The following is a 21,239-nucleotide window of genomic DNA, read 5'->3' on the forward strand; positions in this document are numbered from 1 at the left end:
ATTCTGGTGAGTGGAGCCATTGAGTTTTCTTGGAAAAAATATGGAGGTGGTTTACCATTGCCTCCTTCCACACAGTAAACCTGAGTCTCCACCCTCGACTCTCTTCCATGCCACTGCTGCCCAGTACAGCTGAGATTTGACTTGTAGCAGATTGCCTTCCACTCACTAACATTCCCAAAGCTAGGAATGCAATGGACAGGCATCTGCTTGACTTTCCCTCCTGTAGGAGAGGCTGGTAGAGTACTGGAAGCTCTCCCTAACTTTTCACAAATATTGCTCTCCACTTGGGGGTTCTTATGGCTGTACTTTTCAATTCTTTCAAGGCACTCCATCTCTAATGAAACATTCTCTCACTACCCCTTCTCCCCTCTCACCCTTCACTCTCTTCTTTCCCTTGTACCCACTTCTCTTCTCCTGGTATTCTTCTCTCCCTCTCTTTGAATCTCATGCTATAGGTCATCGTTCTCTTTTTCTCCAGAATCCCCCGTTTCCCTGCTCTTATCCTTCTTCCCTCTGAATACCCTCATTACTTCTTTTAACATACCTAAACTGACCTCTGTTTTAACATGAGACCTATGTAACACTCTTCTTCATTTGAAAAGGAAGCAATTCAATTAAAGGCCCACCTTCTAATGTAACTAGCTAAGGGGAAAGATTTCAGACCTTTGAAAAGATTTCAACTAAGTCTACCTGTTCAGGGAAATGAGCTCAATTCTGTTTGGAATTTCTTCTGTGTTTTGGACATTTGTTGTATAAAATCATTTTCAAAATTTATATTACCATATTCCCCCTTGAATGTTTCAAATGACAACAGTTGATTTTGCTTCCAAGCCCTCTGGCATTGCTTTTTAAACTTCCTGGAATCCATTTTGTGAAAAGTGAAGACACATTGTTAGATCTAGGTGACACGTGTCAATGTTTGTTAATAGAGTTTGGCTGAAAATTACTGTATTGAAAGTTGAAAGGCAAAAGTTCTCTATCTTTTATTATCTGGAACCTAGGTTTCTACATACTAGACTGTAAGCTTCTTGAGGGTGGGTGTCATGTCTACCAATTCTATTGTATTTTGCTCTCCCAAGTACATAGTAGAGGGTACAGAGTAAGAGTTCAGTAAATATCACTGATTTATTCAAAGACTTGTCATGAGACCCCGGTTCATACCAACCAGCACCTTCCTGGACCAGAGGAGCCTCATTGACAAGTAGTAAAGTCAAGCCACACCTCTGATCACCAAGGTTACTGTGGAAAGTCTTTTTTTTTTTCATTTTTTTTTTACTTAGTTTTACCAACGTGCAAGGGAGGAGCATACATACACACACTCACTCAGTCCACTCCACCAAAGGTCCATCACCAGTCTGCTGGTCAAGGGAGCCCATTCTGCCAATGCTTCTTCGTTCTGCTTCCAAGTGTGTCGCCTGCTGCTGCTTTTGAGGGCTGCTCTCCTGCTTCTGCTGCTTGTTTCTTCAAGACTTGCTTCTCTGTGTTGCTTCTTCTCCAGGTCCTTTCCTATGTGCCATCTGCCTGCCTCCTCATGATTCAAAGCGACCACCTTTTATCTGCCTTAGGCATCGCAGATGTGGCTCTATGAGGCAGCCATTGACTGGTCCAGGTCTGTTACTGGAAGATCAAAGAGAGAAAGCCCTGCCTTCCTCTGTCCTTCTCCTCCACAGGCCAGCAATCACCTGTCTCAGGTAGAGTCCATTGGTCCCTTCACCAGTGTCTTCCTTCTTGTTGTTTGCGAGATTACAAACAATCACTAATAAGGCAGTTTGTTGTGGGTTCACCAGACATTGCATTGCTTGGCACTTAGTTAGCACTTAACCAAATACCATTATTATTTAGCCAAAACCTTGCTTAATTTTTTTCTTTTAGACAATTTTCAGAATAAATTTTTGTGAGACTGTTTCTGATTTGCACACAAAATTTAGAAGGGTGAAACACATGATATATTTTTCAGATTGATACAACATATTATTTGTTACTAAATGTTCTACAAATTGCAATGAGATTTTGGTGCTACTTTTTTTTTCCACTGAAACAGTGAAGAGTAAGTGAGAGAGAAGCAAAGTGGCTAAGTGGAGAGGGCATGGGCCTTGAAATCAAAAGCACCTGCATCCCAGCTCCACCATATGTCTGTTTTGTGACCCTGGGCAAGTCACTTTACTTCTCTGGGCCTCAGTTATCTCATCTGTACAGTGGGGATTAAGAGTGTGAGCCCCATGTGGGACAGGCCCTTTGTCCAATTAACTAGTATCTACCTGTTGAGTCCTGAGTGGCCAACTCATTACCAGAGATTATTTTAGGGTTTGCACTAACACTGCAGTTTTCCTTCTTCTTTGGTTTCCCTTTATTCTCTTATTGCTAAACTGGGAGGCCCTCCACCTTGGCAGAATGTGATAAGCAGAAGGCTGGGGGTCTTGTTTGTTGAGAGAGGTAGTTTAGGATTAGGAGAGATAGATTAGGGGTTGGGGCGGGTGGGAAAGGGCAGGGGGGCAGCTGCAAGCATCCTTTATATAAAATGCAGTGACAGAGTATTAGGCGAATTAATAATATTAATGATGGTATTTGTTAAGCACTTACTATGTGTAAAGCACTGTTCTAAGCACTCGGTGGGGGGGGGGTACAGGGTGATCAGATTGACCCATGTGGGGCTCACAGTTTTAATCCCCATATGATTTAATCAATAACCATAAAAATACAGGGAATAAGAAAATATATATTATCACTTGGTCTTCACTCGAGCCTGTCTGGCTGTGATCATAGGAAGCAGTATGTTGAAGGGCATTAAGTTTAACAAATTGTTTATTCAAAGCAGAAACTGCACTCGCCATTACCTCAGTGCTTAGAACAGTGCTTGAAACATAGTAAGCACTAAATAAAGACTATTATTATCTTCCAGGGCACCAAAATATGTATTGCAAACATGTACCATATATAAGCACAATAATAATAAAAATAATAATGGTATTTGTTAAGCACCCACTATATGCCGTGTGCTTCCACTCCCAGAGAAATGTACCATAGAAAACACTGTAGCATTAGCTCCGTTCCAAGTCAAGAGCCTTCATTCCAAGCCACTGTTCTAAGTGCTGGGGTAGATACAAGATATTTGGGTTGGGTACAGTCCCTGTCCTACATAGAGCTCATAGTCTTAATTCCCATTTTACAGATGAGAGAACTGAGGCACAGAGAACTTAAGTAATTTGCCCAAGGTCACACAGCAGATGTGGTGGACTATGAATTAGAACTCATGACCTTCTGACTCCTTGGCCAGTGCTTTATCCACAAGGCCACACTGCCCCCACTAGGCCATGCTGTTGCATAGAAAAACACACTTTGACACAACTTTATTGGTCTTTAATGCAATGTATGCAATTTAGAAACCACATTTTTAGCCAGTTATAGGGCTACTCCCTCCATGGCAACCAGATCATGGAAAAATGCACAGACTTTCTATTTTTGAAATTCTGCATCATCGGGCCAATGTGTCTGAACTGAGAGAAATAAAGTGTCTTTAATAGCATGTTCTTTACTACTTATGCTCCAACACATCCATCTACAATTTGCATGAAGTAATTATACCACTACATGTTCATGTTTAATTGCATATCTAATATTTTGTATTCCTTTCAATAATTTAGATCCTTGAAACCAGCTTGAAATCAATTTTGTTGTGACCCAAACTCTGACCGGATGGGTAGACTTTGGAGTCTATGAATAGAACAATCTACTTTTTCATTGCTGTATATTAGGGAGTTACTTCTACTCAGCAATTCACTTAGGCCCGTGACAGCTGTTATTTCATGTTGAGAAATGTGGACAAGAACAATGTCAAATTTCTCATGCTTTCCAGGTGAAGTATGATCAATGGAAGAGACTTGATCACTTGATTTTCTTTCCTTGCTGCAACTGGCCATTAATCTGCTAGCGGTCATTTAAATTTTCCTAAAACAAAATCAGTTCTCTACTGACACCATTCTAAATTGTTACAACTTTTTTTTTCCTTTTTTGTTTTTTGTAGTACACAATTTGTTCACTAAGGACTTTTCCATCACATGCTTTCATTTTTAAAATGACAAAAAAATGACGGCCACTTATGAATTTTAGGGTCATGAAGAATTGACTCAGAAAGGGGACCCTGGTTTTTGATGATGGGTGATGATTGTGGCATTTGTTAAGTGCTTACTATGTGCCGTGTGCTTCCACTCCTGAGAAATGTACCATAGAAAACACTTTAGCATTAGCTCCATTCCAAGTCACAGCCTGCCTTTCCAACCCTTCCTGGAAGGTCTCAAAATATGCCCACAGGTTCACAACCCATGAATGTTACCTTTGGTTTTTATCTGCCAATGTACATGTTTCCACCCCTCCACAATTGGCTCCCTTCCCCCTTCCCCATATAGTCTCATTGGCATGATAGCCATGCTCGCTTTGTCACTGGTTGCTGAGTTGGCAATGGGTCACTGTCAGAAGAGCCTACCCCTCTCTAGAGGACCCACAGAAGTCCACCACTTTGAACTTGCTCCCACTATGAGGCCAGGGTCCAGTATTTGAAATTGGGCTGGATCTCAGCCCTTCCTTAGTGGGACTGAACCCCAGGATCAAGTGCTAGTGGAATAGAGGGACGGGGGGGGGGGGGGAGACGCTATCAGTCCCATAATAATATTAAATTGTGCTATTTAGATTATGAGCTTGTGGTGTTTGTCAAGCACTCTTCTAAGCATTGGGCAAGATAAAAGATAAAGAGATCAGACACAGTCCCTTTCCAAAACAGGGCTCACAGTCTAAGCAAGAAAGAGAAAAGTTTTTTTCCATCCACCAAGGTCCATGCACTGACAGGGTAAGTGGGTTCAGGATGTGGCTGGGAAGAGGAGCACAAACTTCAGGCCAGTCACTTGTTTAAGCAATCACAATTTATTATGCCTAGAAAATATAGAATAAATGACACCCATAAACAAGTACAGTAAGATCCACTAGCCTTTTATCATGGTTGAAACACTGCTCTCTCCAAATCAACTCACATCTCTTGGAGATGCAAACACTACCAGAACTGACCTGGGATGGGCCCGGCACAGAATATTGTCTACGGAGCCCCATCAGGTATCCCTGGAATATTGGGAATCTCTCCAGGTGGGTCCATGTATCATCTGACAGCCTGGAGAAATGATGACTCTTCCCATGAGAGAAAATCTTCTAGATGGTAGTAAACAATGGTGGCTGCTGAAGAGTTGCTGTTCTCCAATCCCATCCCATCATGACCAGGTTGCAGCAGGTCTTGGTTCTGCGCTCCCCCTCCCTAGATTATACATACTATTCAAATGTGTGAGCAAGCAGGGTCACAGACAGTGGACCAAGGGTGTGGTATGGGCAGCTACGTTAAAGTTTTCTGACTCTTTCATACAGCCAGCTTCTTCCGTATTTCCCTGACTTGCCCTGAAATAGCAGTTCACTCAAAGTGAAGTCACTTGAGTTTTGTGAGACAGTATCCAATCCCAATTTTACAGATGAGGTGCTTGAGGCACAGAGCAGTTAAGCAAATTGCCCCAGGTCAATCAATCAGTTATATTAACTGATTGCTTACGGTAGACTAAACGCTTGGGAGTACAGTGTAACCGTGTAACTGAGTTGGTGGACACATTCCCTGCCCAAACGATGAGTTTACATTGTAGAGGGGTATTGTCTTATCTTATACCATCTAGTCATTTCTGACCAATAGCAACACCTCTTTCTCCATCTGCAATCATTCTGGTAGTGTATCCATACAGTTTTCTTGGTAAAAATGCAAACGTGGTTTACTATGGCTGCTTCCTGCACAGTAAACTTGAGTGGCCACCCTCCACTATCTCCCATGACACTGCTTCCCAGCATGGGGAGTTTTGACTTGTATCAGTTTGTCTTCCACTTGCTAGCCACTGCACAAGCTAGAAATGGAATGGGTAGGCCTCTGCTTGACTCTCCCTCCCATAGCCGAGACTGGTAGAGTACTGGAAACATTCCAGATATGACCCTGAGAGGGGCGAGAGGGTTATAGAGATATTTAAATAAATAAATTGTGAATATGTACATAAGTGTTGGGGGACTGAAGGAGGGAGGGCTGAGTAAAGGGTGTGAATCCAAGTGCACAGGCAATGTGGGAGTAGAAGAATAGGAAATCAGGGCTTAGTGATAGTCTGTCAGATATGGAGAGGAAGAGCGAACCAGGCAAGAGGCCAGATGTGGGCGAGAGGTGGGCAGTGAGATAGATGAGATTGAAGTGCAATGAGTATATTGGCATTAGAGGAGTGAAGTGTGTAGGCTGGGTGGTTTTTTTTTTCATGGTATTTGTTAAGCACATAGTATGTGCCAGACACTAAGCTTTGGGGTGGACCCAAGCCACTTAGGTTGGACACAGTCGACTTCACACATGGTGCTTACCCATCACTGAGTTTAGGTATTCATTCATTCATTCATTCAATAGTATTTATTGAGCGCTTTCTATGTGCAGAGCACTGTACTAAGCGCTTGGAATGAACAAGTCGGCAACAGATAGAGACGGTCCCTGCCGTTTGACGGGCTTACAGTCTAATCGGGGGAGATGGACAGACAAGAACAATGGCAATAAATAGAGTCAAGGGGAAGAACATGTCGTAAAAACAATGGCAACTAAATAGAATCAAGGCGATGTACATTTCATTAACAAAATAAATAGGGTAATGAAAATATATACAGTTGAGCGGACGAGTACAGTGCTGAGGGGATGGGAAGGGAGAGGGGGAGGAGCAGAGGGAAATGGGGGGAAAAGAGGGTTAAGCTGCGGAGAGGTGAAGGGGGGGTGGTAGAGGGAGTAGAGGGAGAAGAGGAGCACAGTCTGGGTAAGAGGTAAGAGAGGTAAGAGAGAGCAAGATGAGTGAGTGCTTTGAAGCCAAGTTAAGGAGTTTCTGTTTGATGCAGAGGTAGATGGGCAACCACTAGAGGTTCTTGAGGAGCTGGGAAACAGGGACTGAATGTTTCTGTAGAAAAATGATCCAGGCAGCAGAGTGAAGTATAGACTGGAATGGGGAGACACTCGAAGCAGGGAGGTCAGCAAGGAGGTTGATCAAGGAGAGCTAGGATAAGTACTTGGATTAATGTGGTAGCAGTTCGGAGAGGATAGGGTAGATTTTAATAATGTTGTAAAAGTTGAACCAACAGGATTTGATAGCTCAGTGGAAAGAGCACGGGCTTGGGAGTCAGAGGTCATGGGTTCGAATGTTGACTCTGCCACTTGTCAGCTGTATGACTGTGGGCAAGTCACTTAACTTTTCTGTGCCTCAGTTACCTCATCTGTAAAATGGGGATTAAGACTGTGAGCCTCACGTGGGACAACCTGATTACCCTGTATCTACCCCAGGGATTAGAACAGTGCTCTGAACATAGTAAGTGCTTAACAAATACCAACATTATTATTATTATTATTTGATAGTGTGGATATGTGGGTTGAATGAGAAAGAGGAGTCAAGGATAAGACCATTCAAGATATAAGTTGGACATACAAGCAGATTTAGCCGGAAGACAGGAGAAAGTATGAGACTGCAGAGAAGGAGAAAGACCAGGGTTGGAAATGAAGATTTGGGAATCGTCTGCATATAGTAAGTCACACAGCAGGTATGTTGCTGAGACAGGATTAGAACCAAGATCTTCTGAATCCCAGGCCCACACTCTTTCCACTAGACCACGCTACTCCTTGTAGCAAGAACAACCAAAGTCCAAGCCAGTGTCAACTCGAGACTGATTGCTGGGAAGCAAAAAAAGAGGGTACATTGTCTGACTTCTGAACACCTAGGCTTTGGGAGGAGAATGGAGGGGTGTCAGAGCCAGAATTGTTGTCATTTTGTGGGGGGGGTTTGAGGGGAGGGTGGATTGTGACATCCAGAAAATATGTCTGCTCCTCCATTCACCCATCTCCCAGACCTCAGGGGAGCCAGAGTCTCCACGAGTACTGTGCCTGAAGGTGTGACCACTATGGCTGAGGTAGGTGGACATTGCCATCCTAACCAGTGGGTGGAGTGTCGGCCAGATAGAACCTATCTGCATGGGCAATAGCCATTTATGTTGTGTCAAGGCCATTTCCCTTCAGAAAAATAACGTGCTAACAGGCCAGGGGGAAAGCATTGCATAGTAGATAGAGCACAGGCCTGGGGGTCAGAAGGTCCTGGATTCTAATCCTGACTTTGTCACTTTTCTGCTGTGTGACATTGGGCAAGTCACTTCATGTCTCTGGGCCTCAGTTACCTCATCTTTAAAATGGGGGTTGAGACTGTGGGTAACACTGTGGTACAGGAACTGTGTCCAACCCGCTTTGCTTTTATCTTCTCCAGCACTTGATGCAGTGCCCGGCACATAGTAAGAGCTTAAAAATACCACAGTGATTATTTTTATCATTATCCAGTGTAAATGATCCAAGCCACTGAATCTATGTGGTATACTAGGATAGGACCAAATAGCCAATCTTCCCATCTGACTTCACAGGAGGAGGCCTCATGCTTAAACAATTGGAGATGGAATGAAAGTAATTTTGTTATAGTTTGGTCCCAAAAGGAACAGAGAAGCCCTGAGTGAGCAACTACCATCTTTACACAGTAATTAACTGTTATAATAATAATTATGGAATTTGTTAAGCACTTACTTTGTGCCAAGCACTGTTCTAAACACTGGGGTAGATACAAGGTAATCAGGTTGCCCCACGTGGGGCTCACTGACTTAATCCCCATTTTACGAATGAGGTAACTGAGGCACAGAGAAGTTAAGTGACTTGCCCAAAGTCACAAAGCTGATAGGTGGCAGAGCTAGAATTGAAACCCACGACCTCTGACTCCCAAGCTCGTGTTCTTTCCATTAAGCTACACTGCTTCCCCTGCTATGATTTAATTTTATTTAATTTTGCCTACCTAGCTTTTGTGTGCCCATTTCTGGTTCCCCTTGCAGCAAATTCCTGGTTGTTTTTTTTTTTTTCCATTTTCATGCAGTGTACCATGTTGTTGGTAATCTTCTCCTTTTTTTTGATGTTATGTGTGGTTTCACGTGTGCTGTTGAAACTGTCTATATTGATATTTTAGTTATCCTCTCTGTATAAAGGAAAACAATCTCATTTGTATTTCTTACATTCTACCTAAAATACAATAGATTAATATTTTAAAATATCAGGTATTTGGCATGCTATCTTAGAAATATGCACTCAATAAAATGAATCTGCACTACAGTAACCTTCCCTATCAAAATAGTTATTTTACATTAAAGTGGAAATGTTATCTCCCTGAAACTGATATATATATATATATATACATATATATATATATATATATATATATATATATATATATATATATTTTATTTTGTAATGAACACTGATTATAGTATGAGAAGTTCAAGTAATTATTTTTGGTTTGCTACAGTTATAAATTATTAATTTCAATTGATAGTGGCCTTAGTCCAAGTGCATCATCTAGTCCCTCCTTTCTTTTTCAATCAAATTCCATGCCAACAAATTATCCTGTGACTTTCATTCTAGGTAGGTCTTAAGTGCTTAGTACAGTGCTTTGCACACAATAAGTGCTCAATAAATATGATTAATAATGATAATAACAATGTTGCAGGATATTACATGACTCACAAGAAATTAGGTAAAATGTTATGATTTTGGAAATTATTATTTTCAGTGATTTGCCACATAGGTTAATATAAATGATACTTCTGTTTGCTTAGTGTTTTTGTTTTTTCCTCAACCTTTTAACATCAATTATCTCATTTTATCATCACAAATTATAAGGTAAAGAAAGAGTAGAAATTTTATCTGAAATTTTGTCACTCAAAACACCATTCAGATAGTTATAATCTGGAGTTTGCTTACTGTTCTGTCCACCACTTCTCATGAATATGAACATTATTTTCTCCTATGATGATTTTAGGTTTTTTTTGTTTGTTTTTTAGGTTTTAGACTGATTGCCTTGTGTTTTACTGTTTTACATACACACAAACACACACACACACATGGAGGCACCCAGCATTCTGTCAGTGTGCCTCCACAATAATCTAAAAGCATTTCTTCTCTCAGTATTGGTTATTTCTAGTCCCAATAGTGTACTTAAACTCTCTCTGCTAAAACTCCCAAGAAGTATGTCAATTATTTTAATGATTACTATATTGTGTACTTCTAGATCCTAGTAACTGAATTGAGGCCATACTATTCATTCCACTTGATCCACTGTAAGAACCATTAGCTGGTAACAACTTTCAACTCTCTTTAAACTGAATTCATTTAAAAAGATTCAGGCCTAAGCATATTCTCCTAAGATGTCATCACCCCAAAATTTTACTTTGGTGTTGAATGAATATGCCTTGTTGGAAATGTGTCTGTTTCTATTTATATTTAGATCATTTCCCTAGTATTCTGCATTTTTCATAGGAAAAAAACCCTAAAACAAAATAACTTTGAATGTATGTTATATTTTCATTTTTCCATTAAATATATGTGATTAAAATGTAATATTTTAGGGTCCATTCCACTTTGTGTTTCAAATGCAGCTTACTCTCTATAAATCAATGAGAGACATTGATTGAGAGCCTATTGTGCCGAGCACTGTATCAAGGGATTGGGAAAGTACAATCCAAATCCTGCCACAAGGAATTCACGGTCTTGCCGGAGAGTGGGACATTAAAATAAATTAAAGATAGGGTAAAGGCGAGAGTTTAGGGGCTAGGAGAGGAGTATCAAGTCCTTAAAGGGTACAGATTCAAGTGGATAGGTGACGCTGGTTGGAAAGTGAATAGAGAAATGAGGGCTTAATCCGGGAAGGAGTTTTGGAGATGTAGTTTAAGTAAGGATTTGAAGCTGGGGAGGGTGGTCACTTGTCAATCAATTATGAAGGGCAGGGAGTTTCTGGCCAGATGGAGGAATGGGTTAGAGTTAGCAGCACGATAGATGAGATCGAGTCAAGGTTACTAGGTTAGCATTAGAGAAGTGAAGCAAGCAGGTCAAGTTGCAATAGGATGTCAGGGTGGTAAAGGTAGGGGGAGGATTGTTGATTAAGTGCCTTAAAGCTTATGGTAAGAAGTTTCTCTGACAAAAATATTCCTGAAAATGAGAGCTGAAAATCTCGGTTACTCACTGTACTATTTTAGTCACCCTCTACTATAATGGTATAGCAAAAGAGGCCTAGATATGAGTCATTCTTTAGACTTTGTCTGCTCCTACTTTAAATGGTCCCATGACAACCAGGAGATGTGACAAGTGAGGCTAGTAGGAATCTATTATGAGACCACTGCTGTGGAACATTTTCATCACTGATAATAGAATTCAACCCCCACCCCCCCTCAAATCCTCATTAAATTTGCAAAGGACACCAGGCTAGGGGATATGTCTTATGATAAATTGGAAAAAGTGTTCAAAATGAGAAATTCAGTGCAATACATTTTGGAAGAGAAAGAACACTTCACCAATGCAAGGTGAGAAATAACTAGTTATGTGCCACACATGTTAGAAGAAGAAGCCTGCAAACTCAACTTGAGACAGCAAGTTTTTACTTTGCTTTTACTGAAACAAAGCATGATATAAGCATGCAATTTTTTTTAGGGATTGGAACACAATACATTCTATTACATTCAACCTGAGTCAGACTTTAGTTAGAGCACTGGATGAACAATGTGGCCTAGTGGCAAGAGTATGGTCTTGGGAGTCAAAGGACATGGGTTCTAACCCTAACTCCACCATTCATCTTCTATGTGACCTAGGGTAAGACACTTCACTTCTCTCTCCCTCAGTTACCTCATCTCTAAAATGGGAATTAAGGCTGTGATCCCCACGTGGGGCAATCTGATTAGCTTGTGTCTACCCCAGCTCTTAGAACAGTACTTGGCACATAGTAAGCTCTGAACAAATACCATCATTATTATGAAGAATTTATAAGGGATGAAAACCACAAACAAATACTTAGCTGAAAGTTCCCAGTGAATCTTGGGAATTCATTAGTAGTTCTAAAACCTGTCATTATTGTCAGGGGCTGTGTTTCCTAATTGCTCCCCCAAAATGGTTTTACAGTTGTTATTTCACTAGACATTTAAGATTATAATAGCTGAGGGAATTGAGGTGATGGATGGCAAGCTTACTTATCCATTGTAACAGCACATACTTTAGAGCATCAGAGTGAGGACAAATTTAGTTCATTTGTTGAAGGTCAAAAAGCTGATGGGTTTTCCTATTATTTTGCAGATTATACTAAAGTGCTTCTTTTTCATTTGTACTTCAGCAAACTAGTTTTTAACCTTTCATTAGTTAGCCATATCTATGTCCCTTCACTATCTTCAAGGCATTAGAATTTGCTTGCCTAATTATTGGATTGTTCTGACATGACTACATTCCTTCCCTGCACTCAACAGCCAAGTCTTCATGTTTCTGTCTACCTTTGTTCCCATGTAGCTGTATCTGTTCAGTACTCCCAGTGACTCTAGATCTTGCTGCAGTCTTTGCAGCTGGTATTTGGGGGAAGAGGCATTATCATATGGAGTTAGAATTTAGCAATAAATCTTTTAAAATGTGTTTTATGAAAAAAATAATATAAATATATCTGGGCAACCTTTATGTCATTCCAAAATTTGATATACATAACATCTTTAAGAAATTAGTTAAAATCAGTATGTTGTGAAAGGTTTAGCCTACCATCTCAATTTAAATTGGTGATAAATTGTGTTGTATGCAAGGATAGAAAATAACTGCTCCTTGAACCAAAATGCCTGTTTAGTAACAGAATACTTTTCAAAATATGTAATACCTACATAATACAGTTTTGAGAATAGGATTTGGAAGAAAGGTTTAAAAAATCATCCATTTGAAATGTTTTAAACATTTTGCATGAAGGCAGAGAGCAATTGAAGTGTTGACCTTTAGCGTGATCTTTCTAGAAGGGTTTAGACATTTTTTCTGCATGAAGACAGAAATGTAAAAATAATGACTTTTAGATATTTTTGCAGTATTATATGTACATATGCATATCTATATCTATCTATAGATAGATAAACATAATAGAAAAACACAATCTGTGCCACTATTCTAAGTGGAATAGTAAATTCTGGACTTTTTCGCCATAGCCCCACAAACTGAGAAATTCATTAACCATTCTTGAGTATGACCAGACATGTAGTGGGTAATTTTTCTCTTTTTGAAGACATTCTGACCATTTCTACGTGAAATAAGGTGCATTTCTAGTGTAACATTCCTGTTTGGAATTTAATCTGTATACAGTGCTTAAAGCATCCAACTCATGGGGATATAATCTTAAGGGAAAAGCAAGGACAAACAAACAAAAATAAGCCTAGTCTCACCTTGGTCCTTGGGGATTGTCGATTGGAAAAAAAAAAACCCAACAACTATCAGTTGTTCACCTTTGTGGAAAGCTGTGAGATCTGAGTGTATTTTGGGAGATAAATTTAGCTATGGAAAAGTGAATTTCTGACCCAGCTTTGGATGAGGCAAAACAGAATTTTGGCACAAAATGACATCTAAGAAAAATATTCTGCTTGGTCTTGGAGAGTGATGCAAATCTGGGTCCATACTAGAGCAAACTAGCTGACCAAGCTCACCGACGTAATTGAGACCAATTCCCTTATCCTGCCTTTGAATCATATTGGTTCCCTGGATGTCTGCATTTGTTCAAAGATTTTGTTTCTTGAATATTTTTCATTTCACTCTTTCAGTGTGTAGAAGAATGGCTTAATCCCCATTTCAATAGATGAGATAACTGAAACACAGAGAAGTTAAGTGACTTCCCCAAGGTTACACAGCAGACAAGTGGAGCTGGAATTAGAAATCGGGTCTTTCTGACTCCCAGTTTTAACCTTTATACTGAAAAATGTCCTAGAGATATTATGTTGTGAAATTTTGCTTTGAAAAAAATTATAATATTAAAATAGACAAGGGTAATGCATAATATTGTTAGAAAATGTAATAATGTATTTTAGAATGAATGTGTAACAACAACCTCTAAAATTTAAATTATTTGAACTGTAACTAAAACTGACGGCATAAAATCCTTTCTGTTTCCTTAAGCTAATTCTTAATAGATGTCAACCTCCATCCTCTTTTTCGTGTGAAAACAAAAAGCTCCATAGGGACACTAAGAAGCACAGAACTGATTTTACAAAAGTCAGCAAACCCTATTCCCCATCTGGAGCTCCCAAGTATATTACAGTGTATCCCCAGTAGCTTTAGAAGAAATAACCATCCACATGAAATCTCTTCCTTAACCTCCTCTTGAAATAGGCATAGATTTGTTTCAAGCTAAGAAATGCTTTGTAGATAGCAGAAGCCAACTTGGTCATCTTTCATTCAGCTTCTTAGAATCCTTCCCAGATGGGTTGAGAAGCTGTTGGGTGCACCACTAGAAGAGAATGTGCACAGTAAAATTATTATCATTATCATTATTATTTATTATAATAATAATGAAGTTATTGTGTGCTTAATAAATATTTAATTTTGGTATGAATGTGTTCTATGCTTTTTCCCTGGCTTCACTGTGGTAGACTCAACTTTCATTTCATACAGAGATGTAGCTGCAGCCTAATGGTAAATAATCTTATCTCCACTACATACCTGGAGAGCACTTCATGGCTGCAAAGCCCAAGGAAAACAAGGGAATGGCAGTCATACATGAGTAAATAAAAGGGAACCCATTGTCCTCTATGTGCACCTGGGAAACCAGTGAAGATACCAATTTGAACAGGAACAAACACCTGGTTGTAAGTTATTTCCTCAGATAAAATTATTATTCACCAAGTCCATTTCTTCCTTCATCTTTTGACAAAATACCTACTTATTACTTCAATGAAATTAACCACTCTCTGTCATAAAAAGAAGTTATTGGACTCTTTGAGAGCATTTTAAAAACAACTTAGACTTTCTTCTTGATGATTAAGTCCTTCCTTGAAGCATTTACACATTTAGTTATTGAACAGATAAAATTTTATTTCCATTTCTTAGTTTGAACCTAGGCTAGAAAGGTGCAACAGTTGTATGAACTAATGAATTTGCCTTGCCAGATTTAACCCAAAATTACTTTGTTGTAATGGGTTTAGTGTAGCTTAAGGATCTTCATCTGTTTCAGTGATTACTTACCATCCTGCACGAGCTAACACTAATGGCATCCTTTATGAAGTACAGGAAAATTTACTCGGGATCAACATTGTTTTATAATTGAACTATTGAGTGGGAGGCTGCTGGGAGGCATATGAAATGTAAAATGATATAGCTAATGTTCTTAGAAACAGTTATTGTACATTCACCATACTATTTCATTGTATATGATAACTTTTTCTAACAAAGAAATTTGAAGTAAGGTTGAGGAAGTCAATAAGATGACTTCTGGGCAATGCACATTTATATTGAGAAAGAGGAGGTCAAAGAAACCTGTATAGCTTCACTGAAAGACCAGTTCTCTATTTCATACTATGATCTGATGTTTCCTTACTGAGCATTTACTACTTAGAGAGCTGGTCACCTGCTGTGAGAATACACCTGGTTATCACAATCTTCTCAGGCCTCTCTCAAAATAGAAATCCCCTCTCCTGATAACTCACCAGGCTAGTTATATACTGCAGTGTAGATTGTCGAGCAGTGATATTTTGATCCCTTCCTGTGTGGTGTACTGAACAAAGTATTCGGGTGAATATGGTGGAGTATATAGACATGATCCTCAAAAAGTTGATAATTGACAGTGTGAGATAGTAGTTATAGCCTGGGAGTCAGAAGGACCTGGCTTCGAATTTCAGGTCCACCACTTATTAGCTGTGTGACCTTGGGCAAGTCACTTAACTTCTTGGTGCCTCAGTTACCTCATATATAAAATGAGGATTAAGACTGTAAGCCCCATGTGGAACATTAACTGTGTCCAACATGATTGTCTTGTTATCTACACCATTCATTTGATCATATTTATTGAGTGCTTACCTGTGTGCAGAGGACTGTACTAAACACTTGGGAGAGTACAATACAACAATAAGCAGATACATTCCTTGCCCACAACAAAAACTTACAATCTAGAGAGGGAGACAGACATTAATATAAATAAATAAATTATAGTTATGTATATAACTGCTGTTGAGTTGGGAGGGGTAATGAATAAAGAGAGTAAGTCAGGTTGATGCAGAAGGGAGTGGGAGAAGATGAAAGGAGATCTTAGTGAGAGAAGACATTTTAGAGAACATGATAAGGCTTTGAATGGGAGGCGAGTAATTGTCTGTTGGACTTGAGGAGAGAGGGTGTTCCAGACCAGAGGCAGAATGAGGGTTAGGTATAGGTGGCAAGACAGGCAAGATTGAGTCATAGTGAGAACCATTGCCCCTTCCCTCCTCCCCTCCTTAATTTCTATCTTTAACCACTCACTCTCCAATGGCTTCTTCCCCTCTGCCTTCAAACATGTCCATGTCTCCCCCATCCTAAAAAAAACCCTCACTCGACCTCACTTCCCCTTTCATTTATCGCCCTATCTCCCTACTACCCTTCCTTTCCAAGCTCCTAGAACAAGTTGTCTACACTCGCTGCATAGAATTCCTTAACTCCAATTCTCTCCTGGACCCCCTCCAATCTGGCTTCCGTCCCCCCCACTGTACCGAGACTGCTCTCTCAAAAGTCTCCCATGACCTCCTTCTTGCCAAATCCAATGGCTCCTACTCTATCCTAATCCTCCTTGACCTCTCAGCTGCCTTTGACACTGTCAATCATCCCCTTCTCTGCCACATCTTATCTCACCTTGGCTTCATGGACTCCGTCCTCTCCTGGTTCTCCTCTTATCTTTCTGGCCGTTCATTCTCAGTCTCCTTCGCAGGCCCCCCCTCCCCCTCCCATCCTCTAACTGTAGGAGTTCCTCAAGGGTCAGTTCTTGGCCCTCTTCTGTTCTCCATCTACACTCACTCCCTCAGTGAACTCATTCACTCTCACAGCTTCAACTATCATCTCTATGCAAATGACACTCAAATCTACATCTCTCCCCCTGTCCTCTCCCCCTCCCTTCAGGCTCGTATCTCCTCCTGCCTCCAGGACGTTCCTACCTGGATGTCTGCCCACCACCTAAAACTCAACATGTCCAAAACTGAGCTCCTTATCTTCCTTCCAAGCCCTGTCCTCTTCCTGACTTCCCTATCACTGTGGATGGTAGGACCATCCTTCCAGTCTCTCAAGCCCACAAACCTGATGTCATCCTTGACTCAGCTCTCTCATTCACCCCACACATCCAATCTGTCACCAAGACCTGCCGGTCTCACCTTTATAATATTGCCAAGATCCGCCCTTTCCTCTCTTCCCAAATGGTTGTCTTACTGGTACAGGCACTCATAATATCCCGGCTGGATCATTGTGTCAGCCTTCTCTCTGATCTCCCTTCCTCCTGTCTCTCCCTGCTCCAGTCTATTCTTCATTCTGCTGCCCGGCTCATCTTCCTGCAGAAACACTCGGGGCATGTCACTCCCCTCCTTAAAAACCTCCAGTGGTTGCCTATCAACCTCCGCATGAAACAAACTTCTCACTCTAGGCTTCAAGGCTCTCCATCACCGTGCCCCCTCCTACCTCTCCTCCCTTCTCTTTCTACTGCCCAACCCATAGGCTCTGCTCTTCTGCCGCCCACCTCCTCACTGTCCCCCGTTCTTGCCTGTCCCACCGTCGACCCTTGGCCCACGTCCTCCCACTGTCCTGGAATGCCCTCCCTCCTCACTTCCACTAAACTAACTCTCTTCCCCTCTTCAAAGCCCTACTGAGAGCTCACCTGCTCCAAGAGGCCTTCCCAGACTGAGCTTCCCCTTTTCCTTCTGCTCCCTCTCTGCCCCCCTTTTCACCTCCCCTCAGCTAAGCCTCCTTTCCCCCCATTCTCTCTGCTCCTCCCCCTCTCCCTTTCCCTCCTAATAATAATAATAATAATAATGTTGGTATTTGTTAAGCGCTTACTATGTGCCGAGCTCCTCTCAGCACTGTGCTCGTCCGCTCATTTGTATATATATTTTATTACCATATTTATTTTGTTAATGAGATGTACATCCCCTTGATTCTATCTATTGCTATTGTTTTTGTCTGTCTCCCCCAATTAGACTGTAAGCCCATCAGTGGGCAGGGATTGTCTCTATCTGTTGCTGAATGGTACATTCCAAGTGCTTAGTACAGTGCTCTGCACATAGTAAGTGCTCAATAAATACTATTGAATGAATGAATGAATGAATGAATGAGAAGGTTAGCATTAGAGGAGTGAAGTGTGAGGGCTGGGTTGTAGTAGGAGAGTAGTGAGGTGAAGTAGGAGGGAGCAAGCTGATTGAGTGCTTTAAAGCCAGCAGTGAGGAGTATTTGTTGGATGCAACCACTGGAGTTGCTTGAAGAATGGGGAAATGTGTTCTCAATCTTTTTGTAGAAAAATGATATGGGGAGCAGAGTGAAGTATTGATTGGAGTGGGTAGAGACAGAAGGGTGTGAGGTCAGCAAGGAGGCTGATATGGTAATAATAATAATCATTATTATTATGGCCTTTGTTAAGCACTTACCATATGCCAAGCACTGTTCTAAGTGCTAGGATAAATACAAGGTAATCAGATTGTCCAACGTGAGGCTCACAATCTTAATCCCCATTTTACAGATGAGGTAACCAAGGCACAGAGAAGTTAATTGACTTCCCCAAAGTCACACAGCCGACAAGTGGCAAAACCAGGATTAGATCCCACGGCCTCTAACTCCCAAACCCGTCCTTTTTCCACTAAATTGTGCTGCTTAGTCAAGGTGGGATAGAATAAGTGATCAAAGTAGGGTGGTAGCAGTTTGGATGGAGAGGAAAAGGCAGATTTTAGTCATGTGGTGGAAGTGGAACTGACTGGATTTAGTGATGGATTGAATATGTGGGTTGTATAAGAGAGAGGAGTCAACAAAATGCCAAGGTTACTGACTTGTGAGAGAAAATGGATGGTGGTGCCATCTACAGTGATGGGAAAGTCAGGAGGAGGACAGGGTTTGGGTGGGAAGATAAAGAGTTCAGTTTTGGATGTGTTAAGCTTGAGGTGACAGAAGGACATCCAAGTAGAGATGTCTTGAAAGCAGGAGGGATTGCAAGACTGCAGAGAAGGAGAGAGATCATGACTATAGACGTAGATTTGAATATCATCCACGTAGAGGTAGTAGTTGAAACCATGGGTGTGAATGAGTTTTCTGAGGGAAAAGGTATAGATGGAGTATAGAAAGTGATCCAGAACTGAACCTAGGGAGACACCCACAGTTAAGGAGTGGGAGGCAGAGAAGAAGTCTGTGAAAGAATGATCGGTCAGAGAGATAAAGGAGAACCAGGAAAGCACGATGTCAGTGAAGCCAAAGTTAGATAATGTTTACAGGATTTTAGTAAAGTGCCTGGCAAGTAGTAAGTGGTTAACAAATACCATAAAACAAACAATAGCAGGGAAGATGGAGGTTTGATTAAAATAAATTACAGCAACTGAGTATAGAGATAAGTAAATGCAGTGGATTTGGAAGTGTGGTGAGTACCTAAGTAATTAGGGAATAAAGACTCAAGATCATAGAAATATGGTGGGGAGATGAGAACTTAGTCATGGGTAACTTCCTAGGGGTGTCATCCCAGTAGAACTTTGAAGAGAGGGAGAGTAGAGGGAGCTAACCTGGGCAGATCCAAAAATGTATCTTTCCTAGGCCATCCCATTAGCAGTAGTTAACAAACCCCAGCTCTTGAAGGGAGAATAACACTTGTTAATGGGAGTTTACCATGGAGCATAGATGAAAGCAGAGAGCAGTCAATCTCCACTAGGGTGGGAAAGTGTTGTGGGGAATCTAAATGACATTACTCAAGGACCCACATAAACTCCATTAGCTCTGGGAATGTTAACGACTCTGGTGGTGAACACACCATGAACAGTTTAATATTATCATGTGGAACTAGGTGGGGTAGAATATTTTTTCCTACCTCAGGTGGCCAAATGTCTAAAGCTAGTCCTGCTGATAAGCCTAAAACATCTTAGAAGCACCTGTCTAACTGACCCAAGCCTATAAAGAGCATGTCAAATAATCAATTAATGACCCAAGCCTATAAAGAGCATGTCAAATAATCACTTAAATGAGTGTCTACTAGATGCAGAGAATTTATACTAAGCACTTGGAAGAATCAAATATACGAAAAAGACATAATCCCTAACATCGAGGAGTCTGCTCTCCTGCAGGGGAGCAGACAGACGCAAAATGATTTACAGTTTAGGGGAAAAAGAGATACAACTGGTTAGGGTAGTGCTATCCACTGAGCACTTTCATTCACCCCACAAATCCAATCCGTCACCAAGACCTGCCAGTCTCACCTTCACAATATCGTCAAGATTCACCCTTTCCTCTCCATCCAAACAGCTATCGTGCTGGTACAAGCTTTCATATTATCCTGACTGGATTATTGTGTCAGCCTCCTCTCGGATCTCCCTTCCTCCAGCCTCTTCCCGCTCCAGTCTATTCTTCATTCCACTGCCTGGATCATCTTCGTACAGAAATGCTCTGGGCATATCACTCCCCTCCTCAAAAACCTCCAGTGGTTGCCTATTAACCTTCACAAGAAACAAAAACTCCTCACTCTTGGCTTCAAAACTCTCCATCACCTTGCCCCCTCCTACCTCGCCTCCCTTCTCTCTTTCTATTGCCCACCCCTCACACTCCGCTTCTCTGCTGCTCACCTCCTCATGGCACCCCTTTGGCGCCTATCCTGCCATCGACACCTGGCCCACATCCTACCGCTGTCCTGCAATGTTCTCCCTCACCTCCACCAAACTAACTCTCTTCCCCTCTTCAAAGGCCTACTGAGAGCTCACCTCCTCCAGGAGGCCTTCCCAGACTGAGTGCCCCCTTTCCTTCTGCTCCCCTCCCCCCCATTTCCCTACCTCAATCCCTTCCACTCAGCACTGTGCTCATTTGTATATGCTGCCTTGTTTTGGTTTTGTTCTTTTTTGCTCTGCTTACTGTTTCCCCTGTGTAGACTGTGAGCCTGTCATTGGGCAGGGATTGTCTCTATCTGTTGCCAAATTGTACATTCCAAGCAGTTAGTACAGTGCTCTGCAATAGTAAGTGCTCAATAAATACTATAGAATGAATTGAATGAATGAATGAATTGAGCATTTATTAAATGCAATGCACTGTACTAAAGGCTTGGTAACACAACAGAAGCATAAGATAAATTTTGTTCCCTAGAGGAGTTTAGAGGATCCCTGACTGAGATCCTATTCCC

The 21,239-nt window shown here is 41.2% G+C and overlaps 1 non-coding gene across 1 annotated transcript; it reads right to left on the bottom strand.

Annotated features, from left to right (window-relative positions):
• Positions 1 to 5,879: 5,879 nt before the first annotated feature.
• LOC114815960 lies at positions 5,880 to 6,017 on the bottom strand. Its single transcript, XR_003763750.1, has one exon. It is a non-coding gene; the product is annotated as a small nucleolar RNA SNORA7 (small nucleolar RNA).
• Between the last annotated feature and the right edge of the window lie 15,222 nt (positions 6,018 to 21,239).

This window comes from Ornithorhynchus anatinus, chromosome 1 (genome assembly GCF_004115215.2).
Source record: "Ornithorhynchus anatinus isolate Pmale09 chromosome 1, mOrnAna1.pri.v4, whole genome shotgun sequence".
NCBI classification, from domain to species: domain Eukaryota; kingdom Metazoa; phylum Chordata; class Mammalia; order Monotremata; family Ornithorhynchidae; genus Ornithorhynchus; species Ornithorhynchus anatinus.